Raw genomic sequence first — 12,225 nt, 5'->3', positions numbered from 1 at the left:
AATGAACGTAAACTTGAAGTCATTTAACACTAAAGACAAAGGGTTTATAATTATTGAAAACATGTTGAAAGTAAGATATATCTGTAAATATAAAATACGTAACAAACTGAGTCATAATTTATTATATAAACCAAATTCTTTTCAGAAGTCTATGATTTTCTATGCTGATACTTCATCATAAGATATCGTAACTGAATTCACATAAAAATACCTCTGTTTAACAACATAGAGCACATCTTCAGGCGTTTAAAAAAGGGTCTCAAAAAGTTTAATGTTACCATAGGGCGCTGTTATCACTACAACATTACATTTGTACACAATTACTTTAGGACTGGCATTAAATTGACATACTGTATGGATGTAACAGTAATGAGACCGCCTTAACTCATCATTCATTGCTATATATAGCTGACCAAATATAACACATATTATTTTAGGGATAATTCGATTCAACCGAAACGAATATCAAGCTGGCGAGTCAGACACTAAGCGATATATAGTTATTCTCTACCTCGAATGTTTTAGTTCTTGTCGGGCATCAGAACGCAGCAAATGCTGCTGAGTGGTTGCCAGCTGTACAGCGGCCTGTTATATTATGCATAGTTGGACTTATAATTGTTTCCCTTTCAGCAAGAAGGAACGCACGAAGATGCAAGCAGGCAAGGACTTTATCAATTTTGATCTATATTAAATATTAAAGTTAGATCTTGTAATTTGAAAAACTGTGAAACAGGTGGCATGGACTGATTTTTGAGAGTTCTCTTTAAAGGATTGGTGTCGAGTATAGAATAAAGGTTTACATGTGTCATCAGATGTGGCAATGAAAGGCAAAGTTAACGACAAGTTGGAAAGACAACAAATCAGCTGAACTTGATTTTGCTATAGCAATTGTCACTTCGTTCCACTTAATATTGATACCATACGTAATTTCTTATATACGCAAGTACTGGATCAACCTGGGAAAGTAGCCCGTCCAATGTTGCAAGGATTCGTATCTCGTTGTTCATTCTGAACAATATGTTCATTGTACATTTCCTAATGACCTACATGGATAGGAATATATTTTCCTTGGAATATAACTTCTTCATAGAAAAATAGTTGTGTTCAACCAGTGTGATATCAGTATCTGAAGACAAGGAGTCGATTAAGAATTATCTCAAACCTATTTATTTGTGACTATGCAGATTCTTGCTAAAAATTTGACGAAGTTGCAAAAATACCGAAATAGCATGACTAAGGTAAGATATTTACTTCTTTGTCTATTCTGCTATAGTCTAACAATCAGCAAAGTTAACATGTTAAATATGCTTATGGAAAAGGGATTTTGTAAAACCTAAATGCTGCTAATTCCATTTCGCAACTTACTTTTAGTTCTCAAAATATAAGAAATACAAATCCTACTTTGCCTATTGCTCATGAGTTTGTTTTTATCTTGTGCTGAGTTTCTTGCCTTTTGATAGAGGCAGTTTTACGTAACCAACAATATGGATGACGTAGAAGGTGTATAATTTAGCATAAATTTGATTGTAAAATAAAGAAAACAAAACGTGTAATAAAGACCCGACAACTGTGAAAACAGAGACATGGAAATAAATATAATTGACAGGCGTTGGTTTCATAAGGATCTCGAAAGAAACGAAATTGAATTGCAATGCAAACCGTCGACTCTAAATTTATGTAATGATATGTAAACTATTGTGTTATAAATGTATGGTTATGTATGTGTGTGTGTGTGTGTGTGTGTGTGTGTGTGTGTGTGTCGTTCAAAGGTCAATCATTGAATGGAGTCTAATATTGACGAAGTAGTGTGATAACTCGCAAATGTGTGTGTGTGTGTGAGTGTGTGTGTGTGTGTGTGTGTGTGTTTATGCACGGATGCATGGATGCATGTACGTACGTACGTGTGTGTGTGATTTGGATTTTTAAAATAACTTACAAAATTCTCAGTCATATTGCTACGATGTCTGCAGTGTGGCAGTTTATTGTAATGTCTAGAAATTGGGCATCACCTTATAGCATGATGTCCCACCCAGTCACATTATCCCAGAGGTGGGCATGCTTTCCAGTGCAAGTGCCGCATACACAAATTTACACCTTCTCGCGGGCCGCATAGTTTATTAAGTAAAATGATTAATATTTGAAATAGCAAAATAATAATAATAATAATAATAATAATAATAATAATAATGAGGACTTTGTATAGCGCCTAATCTTTAGAAGCTCTAAGTGCTTTTCAACATTAGACAACACCTAGAAGATAAAAAAAATATAATAATATTATTACAAAAACAAACACCATGAAATTAGAAAAACATTAAAGCAAATAGCAAATACAAGTTTTTTTTTTTAAATAACATCTAATTAATTTTCAGTTGTTAATATGTTGTTAATATTTGAAAACTTAAACTTCAAAAGAAGCATATTTATTTGATAAACAGAGTAACATAAACAGAGTCAGTGTGAATGATGACTTGTTCCTAGGCCGCATGAAAACCCTTGGCGGGCCGCATGAAAGCCCTTACCGGGCTGCATGCGGCCCGCGGGCCGTAGTTTGCCCACCCCTGCATTATCCTGGCACCAGGCAGACCAGTCCTAACACTGACCTACTAATACTGAGATACTAGCGAAGCCGTTGCAAGTACTGTTTTAATAAGGCTTTGGTTATGACTCAGCCTGGAGCGAACCGCGACCTCCCGCATCCGTGGCGGTCTCTCTAACCACTTGGGCCAGGGTCGCATGGATGGATGGATAGGTGGAAAGATGGATGTTTTATTATGGAATAATATGGATTATCGCCAGGATGCTCATATCAGACATCATGTGTAAAGCAACGTGTCTGTAGACTTTGAGACAAATATATATATATATATATATATATATATATATATATATATATATATATATATATATATATATATATATATATGATAAAGAATCACATAAGTACAACATGAATAAAAGACAGTAATCAGATTAAACACTGCATTTAGTGTGAGAATCCACACTTTTTCAAGCAGCTTTCGCCTAAATCGTATTCACATATTATTTATTTGTTTATTTAATGAAAATAATAGAAAAAGAGTAAAAGAGGTTTTGTACCGATTCCAGATACAAATGCACGCGGATATTTGTATCGAAACGTCTTTTTTTTTAAAAATTGTAATTAAAATCAAGAATTTTTACGCCATTTTATGAAGTTCACAGCCCATATTTATTTAAACTGTTTTCAATGAAATGAAAGAAAACATATTCTACTGCTGTCAGGTCTATAGAAACAGGATTTGATTTACAAATGTAAGTGTCGCTGGAAAGATCTGCTAGTGATATTCTAGAACAGAGTAGTCCAACTTTTGCAATACCACTTGTGGCCCACGTGTAATTTTTGAGGGACCTGCGCTCATACAAATATGGCAGTTCAAAAATTATATTTATATTAATTTATGGTCCATGTCACCCACAGTGGCCTATGTTTAGTAATTGCCTTCGCTGTAGCAAGATTCCTGGACGACGTGAAAATATCTCTTGAGAGCTTAACACGATGACCGGTTCGCCCAACAGATCTTAGACCCCATCGATGAGACGTGGAGCCATGAGGAGCCAAGAGGACATCGAACATTATGCCGATTGGTATCGCAATGCCACTGTGATAGATCACAATTTCTCGGGATACGATGGTCAGTTTATTCTCAGATACTATGCAGAACAAAGTACCGAACGTCTGAAAGTGACTTTGAATGGAGCCAAACCCATTTACATGCAAGTGGGACAAGTGCAGTTTAAATATTCAGTGAAATACTTGGCCATGCCTAAGAGTCGAATGCCTAAAACGTTTGGAAAGACAGAAATGACCGAAGGCTATTTCCACACTTATTCAGTACCGGAGCCAATCAACATCCCGTTGTACCCCATTCGCCTGAGGCTCACTACTACGACCCCGACGACATGCGCCGCCGTACAACGAAAGCTTTCTACGCTTGGTACCAGACTCACGCCTCAGACCCTTCGATTTTCAGTAAGAAATATTAAAGTATTTGTCCTTCCGACCAGTACATTTTACAGCGTTGCTGTGGAAAATTTCAAGAAATATTCATGGAGCACGGAGGGATCGATAATTTGAAAGAAGGCTGCATCATAACCAAAGCGTGTCCCATAGTGTACCGCCAACGATTCAAGCCCGAAAACACCCTCGCAGTCATAAACCCTCAAACGACGAACTTTTGCACTTGAAGTTAAACCAGAAAGGACACCAAATGGTGGAAATGTTTGAAAATCGATCCCGAATTTAAACGCATCGTGGAAAGTTACAAGTTGATCGACCCTCTGAACCCTCGGAACAGTTTGTACGGAGGACGGACAAATGCCACCTGTTTGCTGTACCACGCTGATGAGGAGAAAGGAGAAGAAATCAAATACTTGGACTTGTGTTCTCTGTATCCTTGCGTGTGCAAATATTGTCACTTTCCGCAGGGCACCCATAATTGCTGACGAAACATATTGACTTACACAACATTCGACAATACGAAGGATTGATTAAATGTAAAGTCTTGCCTCTCATGCACTTGTACCATCCTGTTTTACCTCACCATTGCCAAGGAAAACTGATGTTTTCCTTGTGCCGCACTGGTGCCTAAATGTGCAATCAATCAGCCTTGTCATCGCTCCCAGGTAGAACGCGCCCTGAGTTAGAGGATTACCAAAATCTTTCACACAACGTAGATTTAGTTCGAGATAAAACTTCTGAACGGCGTGTGATGTGCATATTAGTGACTGAACCATTTAGATTCACCACTCGAGTACGATCATCTCTGTGCAGAAAGTACACTAATTGCTTCCGAAACAAGAGAGTATTAAAACGGGCTACCATGCCACGACCTTTAACAGTTGTGATACAACAGATTCCGTGGAAGGAAATCAATGAGAGTATTCAAACTGTGGAGAATTACCAATACTTATTACGAAACGTGTGTCAGATGAAATGCCATTCCGGGAGACCACTTTCGTGATTGTACCCAATGTAGGGCCTGTAAGAGCATTACACACTGTCGCTAGGAACGTTTGATACCAAAAACATGTTATACAGTGACTTGTTTATATTCCACTGTGTATGTTGTGATGTGTGTTTTAATGCTGTACTTAACCATTTGACTTTTATGTATTTTTGTCTTTCGTGTTGTTCCACTTAACACTATTCAATAAACGTGTCCTGAAAAAGTATAGAACTCTTGTCATATCTGTCTATGTGTCAAACGTGACACTTCCTGCAGTACGGCTACCTCCAAGGTCTCTCCTCCCTCTTCCTCCACTTTCAAAGTCATCGATGAAATATCAGATCGTGCCAGTTGTGAGGCCTTGTATCTTCGCCATCCCTTTAACATGTTAAACGCAGAACCTAGTGGTTCAGGCAAAACCGAATTTATCAAACGTTTGATCGAACATAAATATCATTTGATCGGTGGTCCACCTCAACGAATTGTGTGCTGTTACAAAGAGAGGCAATCGGCATACAGTCTCTTGCGAGAAAGTCAAGGCGATTCCATCGTGTTTGTGGAGGGCATTCCTGGCGAAGACGACGGGATCCTGTCTGACCCCAGTCAAACCCATCTGGTCTTCTTCGACGACATGTTAGGAGAAGACGAAGAAGAAATTAAAATGTTGTTTACTTGCAAAGGGCATCATCGTAATGCCAATGCCATTTACATCACCCAAAATTTGTTTCAACAACGTAAAGCCCATCGACCATCAGTCTCAATGCTCATTACATGGTCTTGTCTAAAAGCCCTAGAGATAAATTGCAGGTGCAAGTCTTAGCCAAATATATAAGAACGCCTTGGCTTACTCATGCGTACGACGATGCAACTCAATCCTAACACGCCTATTTACTCATGGATTTAAAACACCACACCCCCCCCGATTATTTGTGATTTCGTACCCATTTGTTTCACCACTGGTGCCACGACCCAAGGGCCTGTCCTTTACACGTCCCCGTTGTCGACTTAACGACAACAGCAAACGAAATCTAGAAAAACCTCGAACACATTGGGTCTGTCTCATAAAGCGTCAACATGACGTCCATTCAGTCCCATCTTCATGTCATATTGATTCGTGCCTTGTAAGGCATCAGTCACGAAAAAATCCACAAATACGTGCTCATGTATTAAACGCCAGTCTCAAAGAAGTCTTAGGATGGTTTACGGTGACAGCACGTCAATTAACGCAAGGCATCTTCGCATTCCACATCAAACCAAATGCTTTTTTGACAGAAACAAAGTAGCCTTGGCGTAATTAACTGATCGGTGCATCGACACTCAAACTGAAAAGCAAATCATTTTGAAACCTGGCGGTAGCGGTTCTCTAGGCGGTATCGTCATTCGCGGCCTCTTAAAATGTGATCCCAATGCCCCCAAAGTTCTCCCCGAGACAAGAGCCACTCCCACAAAAGCCAATCGGATCCAAAAGAAGATAAAGAGCAACTGCATCAAGACAAGGTTATGACCTCAGAAGAAAAAAATTTCCCCAGAAAAGGAAGAAACAAAACCCCCCAGAAAATAGCTTCTGCCAGCAAGAGAGGCACTTCGGTCAGGCCTCAACCATACATTATCAAACCAAGAGATACAGCGACGGTGACCGTGTCTCCAGTATCCTTAGGTTCTTCCATTTCTCCGTTGCTGGTGATGCCTGCTAAGTCCAATTTGACACCCGTTCTTCCTCGTTTGATGAAACAGTGGAAACCCGCGTCTCCATGAACTTTTCCTCTAGCGGTGACACCCTTCGCCTCCTGAGCGGCTGCGGCAGCTGCTCAGTAAGTACCTGCCCCAAAATCAAAATCCAAGAGAGATCGGGCATGCGACAGAGTTTATTGGATTTATCCAAGCAAACCTGTCCCGATTTAGTCTGTTGCTATCTCATCTACGACGATTGATACCTGTCATCAAGTTGAAACGACGTAAAGACAATAAGTTGCGAAGCATTCCTGTATAATAATAAAAAAAAACTGCAGTAAAGAATGGGAATCAATGTGTTTTTGCTCTTGAACAAACAAAGATTTCACTCCCCAGAAGCCATCCCTCTTCTAACCCCAACAGGAAAGAAAAGGCATTGACTACTTCCTCGTTCGTCAAACATTGGGACATGTTGTCCGTCCTGTCCAAAAGCCCTCCAACCGTGCGAAAACAACTCATTCAAATATCCTCTAAAGACGTCGTCGATACCGTGTGTGAATGTTGCCTGAATGTCTTGGAAGGCACGATACCTTTGTTTCAACATCAGAAAGAATGCTTAGCCAAGCATCGACACGTTCTTAGCCAAATGGTCTAAATACCCATCCGTAAAAAGAAGAAGATGTTGGTACAATGTGGGGATATTTTGCCCACATTGTTAGGACCCTTGCTGAAATGAGTATTGGTTTACAGTGCTGGGAAGACTCATGGGATCAAGATAAAAATCAAGGACCAAGAAGATAAAAGGGACCCCAGAGGTAAAAAGATCTCAGCTGTGACCTTTAGAATCTGATGGAAGGACGAAAACTGACTTTAGTGCCTTACAAAGGATGGATGGATATATTTATTACATAGTCGCTATTGTTTTCGTATAGACTGAGCAGTTTCATATTTTTAATGTCACAACGTGTTACATATCACTTTTATGAGATTCTGATTGGTCCCAATAAGCTCATGAAATGATTCTGCAGTAATCTTTAATGCTTGGTTGCTATCTGAAAATGGACAATTTACCCCCACAGGGGTTGTTATGACATATATAACAATATTATCATAAGAAAAAATGTCGTAAAACTCAAAGACAAGAACAAAAACAAGAAGTGAAAATAAGGGCATTGCTCATTTCATTGCGGGTGTTTGGGTATGTGTTAGGAGGGGCGGAATATATTTAACATAAATCCATCCTATATAAAAATGTGGTTTACATGTTAACTTACAAAAGTAAACAAACTCACCTCTGTTCACAGACAGATGAGGACATAAACTGGTCTCCCGACTGACAGAACTTTATCCAATCACAGAATATTTACGAAGTAAATATCTGATGCAAATACGACTTAAGAAGAAATTTGTCTTCGTCTTCTATATAGTCTGCTGTTCCAAATTAAATACTGCAAATAACCGGTCACAAATACATTACAGTAAATCTGGGAATTTCTGCATCCAGCAATCATGTTTCACATGCAAATCGCAACAATGTAATGTTTAGTTGTGAAAGTGACATTTTAGGGTAAACATGTACTCTAGGCCTACTGTGTACCGTAGTAATGTTACATCACATCGCATTGATCATTATGTTTTGAAAAATAATTTTGTTTTATTAAAATGTTATCTTGATTAGGATGGACGCTTGTTCTTTGATTTATATTTTGTCAAAATGTGCAATCTACATTTACCAGTTCAACTTTGTTAAGGACTATATTTTATACACAAAGAATGAAAGGTCCGCTGTCTTTCTGAATTGATGAAATTATTCTATCTAAATAATTTCCACTGAAATAAAGACTATGTGATAAAATTAAATTCAACAAATGGGTAATCATTTAATATAAAATTTATGGAACTTGTTGAATAATGTCCAGCGTTTGATCCCCAAGACTCGCATTATTCAACCAGTTTTATAAATTAAATATTTAATCATTACTATTTGAGATCATATATATATATATATACATATATATATATATATATATATATATATATATATATATATATATATATATATATATATATATGTGTGTATGTGTGTGTGTGTGTGTGTGTTGTTTTAATGTGTTTTATAATCGAAAATCTTGTGTTTAAACGTTGACATGAAAAGAAAACCTTCTAATATTTTTTTGTTGTTTTCTTTTGTCATTTTGACACGGTCACTGACGTAATTATGAAATAGGTCGATTAAATATGAAGACAAGAACAAAGGGCTTAAAATTCCGATAAAGCAGTTCGTTTTCTAATTCTAGATTAGAGTCTGAAAGATAATAAAGTAAGTCGCTAACCGGAAAATCCTACATTTTAGCAGACTGAGTTATTTCTTAAAAAAATGAGACATTTCATTTGTGCCTAATCAATATGACATTTTTTTAGTCCTCCCTCCCCTCCATTTGGCCAACAAAAGCAGTCACAAAGCAAAGAATGCTAATACATGGAATCGCATTTATAACGTCTTATGGAGAGTATTTAAATGGCAGGTGGGTAAATATAGAACATATACTACTTTCAAACATTAGGTTCGGATTGAAAATGCGTTGTTACATCCTCTGTATGGAAGAAAGGTGGTTTTAGACACAGTGTGTGATAGACATTATGAGATCATCATTGCTGGATAATTATAACAAAACAAAATTACACCGCAATTTCCATGCTGTTCTGAGAACAGTATGGGCGTATTTCCCTGTCTCTAAGGTATGTAAATTTACCCACAAGAAATGACACAAAAAACCCCAGTATAAACACCTAATAAGTAAGTAAGTACCTAATTCCTTAACTGACATTTTTGCGTCATCTTTCTTTTTGTTTCGCATTAGGTCTTTTCATTTTGTCTAGCCTTAACATAATTTGTCTGCGTTTATACACATTACAGTGATAACATACATTTTGTTGTCACTAAATCAGTCGGAACCAGCCTATTACGTAGAGAATCCTCAGGCTCGACCAATGTAGTCACTTGAGAAAGCTTGTCAGTAACTTCTCCTGGGTCGTTGGTTCTTCCTCCACCATTTATACTGGTCGCCATCTATAGCTGGCTGAAGAATGGCGTTAAACCCTATAACAACAACAACAACATAGGGAATCTGTTTGATTGTTATTAAAAAGCATTTACATGGATCTTTGCTGTCATATCATCTCGGCCAATCCATCAGTTAATGCATTCGTACATATACAAAATGCATGTTCAATATATTTTAGTGTTTATATCTGTGTATACGTGCTTATACATTTAATAGGACGGATGAATTGATTAACCTATATTACTTTCACTGTTCTTAGAGGTCTAAGGCGCTCACTGTTACAGATCAATGACATCTCTTTTCTGTCCGCGTGGGTTTGAGTCTCGGCTTAGCCAACATGGGTATGAGCGAAAGTTTGCCGGTAGTTTCCCGTGGTTCGTTGGTTTTTCCAGGGATTCTACCTTCGTCAAGTATAATGACCACCATGCATATTTTTGTATGTGCTAAAAATGGCGTCAACCCAACAAAATACACAAATATTTAAAAATTATATTCATAACTCTAATCTCGCTAAATTATCATACTGAGTTTTCTGTACTGCTCTGCAATCATATTGGAGAATAAATGTGGCTGACACACGTCAATATGATATAGCGTTAGCTGACACACGTCACACGTCATTAATGTAATGACTGTCACGCTGATGTGTTTATTACCATAACTTTATCTTATCTACAACGACACTACTTTCAATATATATTGAGACAAATTGTATTGTTACAAAAGGTTATTGACTTACACGGCATTTTGTTTCTGCATTGTGCATTCATTAAATACTTAAATTTTATATGACAACAACAACAACAACAGCAGCAACAACAACAACAACAACAACAACAACAATAATAATAATAATAATAATAATAATAATAGTGTGTTTATTTGTAATACAGGCCACTGGCTATGATACAAATCCATACATCATGCGGTACAATAAGATGTTTTAATGTGTAATATCATATGTATTGGAAGTGATATACATGAAAGTGATTATTGTTGCTTTTTTCTAATTGGATTAGATACAATTATATATTACACATTAATCATACAAACGAATTTAAGGGAAACCCTAGAACCTAAGGAAACCCTAGAACCTGCATGGAGCAAGGTTTGTGATATTGATATAGAATCTTATGTAGCATGAGACGTTGATAAAACGGTTAATCTAATCTGAAAGGCTTTGATCGTAATTAATGCAAAATTAGACCTCAGAATTTTTCTTGTATCATTTTGTATAAAAGACGTAATTTTTTCTAAAGTTGAATTTTTATATACAAATGTTGGTAAATATTTTCTTCGTATTTCTCCATATAGCGGTCAAGCAGTAATAAAATGGAATTCATTTTTGATATTTAGGTTAAACATTTTGACGCAATCTTTCCTCATAGCAGATGCTTTCATATCTTCCCGTGTTACCTCTGATTGGCAAGTTCCCCACTCTAAGCATTACGATTATTTAACAAAGATCGTTATCTCCCAACAATTCTAGGTATGTTTGACAGGTGAATTCTACTTCCAATAACCCATATAAACGCAGTCTTTCCATCGATTTAATCTCATCCTGCAACTTTTGCCTAAAAATATCTTCACATCTCTGTCAGAAAAATCTAAGAAATATATTTTCATCATTTGCGCCCTGAGTACGCAAAACATTGCCAAATCAGAATGTTAATAGAAGCTTTGTAATATTGTTATCCCAACAACCCTCTTAGCTGTAAATTGTTGCTTGTTTAGGATATCTGTCTTCCGGCATTTTTAGTAATCTTAGCCAATATTTAAAAATACGTTGATGTCTTATATACTGCATACTAATTCTTCCTAATTCGTTATATACGAATGCAAATTTAGTAGTCTTGTATTTACCAAAAATATATTTACAAAATGACAAATGAGCATTTTCGATATCATTGGCATCGTAAAACCCCCAAACTTCAGCCCCATTGTTATGGACGGGAGCTATCTTCGCGCCAAACAGACGAATCTATCCAGTTACGGGTAATCTGCCAAACTATGAAAGACCTTGCAGCTCCTGCAAGGACAAACCTTTTCTGACACATATACCAAGTTTGTTGAAGCAAATATGCATCCTAAATAAATATGGTACGATTCAATCTTTACCTTTGTATGGCTATAGTGTCACATTTTGTAACTTCAGAGATACCCACCTCTGCGAAATACAATCACTCTTGTTTTTCCAAATTCACTTTTAATTTCCACTTTAAACAATATGTATGCAGACTATTTAGCATATCTTGTAACTGGTGCGATAATAGTTGAAATAGTTCAAAGGTTTTTACTGACACTCCCATGTTTCCTTCAGCTAAAATGGGTTTAAAATCGTTCAAAAATAAAGAAAATAGAACAGGCGATACGACACAAACTTGGCGTACACTGAAAGTGCTATTAAACACAACATTAATACGATTATTGGTCTCAACAAATGCTTTTATATCATTATACGTTGCCCTGATGATTCTTAACATTTTCCCACTAATATTTTC

At 36.9% G+C, this 12,225-nt stretch overlaps 1 protein-coding gene across 4 annotated transcripts in view; it reads left to right on the top strand.

Moving 5' to 3' along the window:
* LOC149785932 (somatostatin receptor type 2-like) overlaps positions 1-12,225 on the top strand; it is a 342,548-nt gene that overhangs the window by 269,615 nt on the left and 60,708 nt on the right. The window contains exon 1 of one of the 4 annotated variants that reach the window (XM_089976168.1): positions 544-1,238. The exons of the other annotated variants lie outside the window; for them this stretch is intronic. The gene's annotated coding sequence lies outside the window, so the exon portion shown is untranslated. Of the gene's footprint in view, positions 1-543; positions 1,239-12,225 lie in introns of those variants that run through there. 4 annotated transcript variants of the gene reach the window in all.

The sequence above is a fragment of the Sinohyriopsis cumingii genome, chromosome 12 (assembly GCF_028554795.1).
Source record: "Sinohyriopsis cumingii isolate HCF-2022 chromosome 12, ASM2855479v2, whole genome shotgun sequence".
Taxonomy (NCBI): domain Eukaryota; kingdom Metazoa; phylum Mollusca; class Bivalvia; order Unionida; family Unionidae; genus Sinohyriopsis; species Sinohyriopsis cumingii.
The sequence above is the reverse complement of the archived record's forward strand: the minus strand, read 5'-3'. Positions and strand labels throughout refer to the sequence as shown.